The sequence below is a fragment of the Colobus angolensis genome, unplaced genomic scaffold (genome assembly GCF_000951035.1).
Source record: "Colobus angolensis palliatus isolate OR3802 unplaced genomic scaffold, Cang.pa_1.0 Scaffold134, whole genome shotgun sequence".
Lineage (NCBI taxonomy): Eukaryota > Metazoa > Chordata > Mammalia > Primates > Cercopithecidae > Colobus > Colobus angolensis.
This window is the reverse complement of record NW_012114422.1, coordinates 293,352-293,867: the sequence shown is the minus strand read 5'-3', so window position 1 is coordinate 293,867 and position 516 is coordinate 293,352.

Genomic DNA, 516 nt, shown 5'->3' with positions numbered 1-516 from the left:
TCGGGGAATCTCTAGGTCGGGGCTTGACCGGTCCGACTTTTGCGCGTGCGCGAGTTCTGGCGCGTGCCCGCCCTCCCGCAACTGTCTGACCCCGCGGGTGGGAGGGGTGGGTCTGGGAACGTTGCGGCGGCTGTCGCCGCGGCTCCAGCAGTCAGAGCTGTTCTGCGGCCAAGCGTGCGCCTGCAGTCCTTCCTTGCCACCTGGGGCGGCCGCCACCCGCCCCCAGATGGTGGGTCCGGAGGATGCCGGAGCCTGCTCGGGAAGAAACCCCAAGTTGCTCCCGGTGCCTGCGCCGGAGCCCGTGGGCCAGGACGGGAAGGTAATCCGGGCCATGGGCGGCTTTGGCGGAGGCGTCGGCGCTGTGGAGCCGCCGGAGGAGGCTGAGGAGAAGGAGGAGGAGGAAACGCCGCCTAGGCAGCTCCTTCAGCGTTACCTCGCGGCGGCCGGGGAGCAGCTGCAGCCGGGGCTCTGCTACTGTCCGCTCCCCGCTGGCCAAGTCGGCGCCCCGCCGCCCTC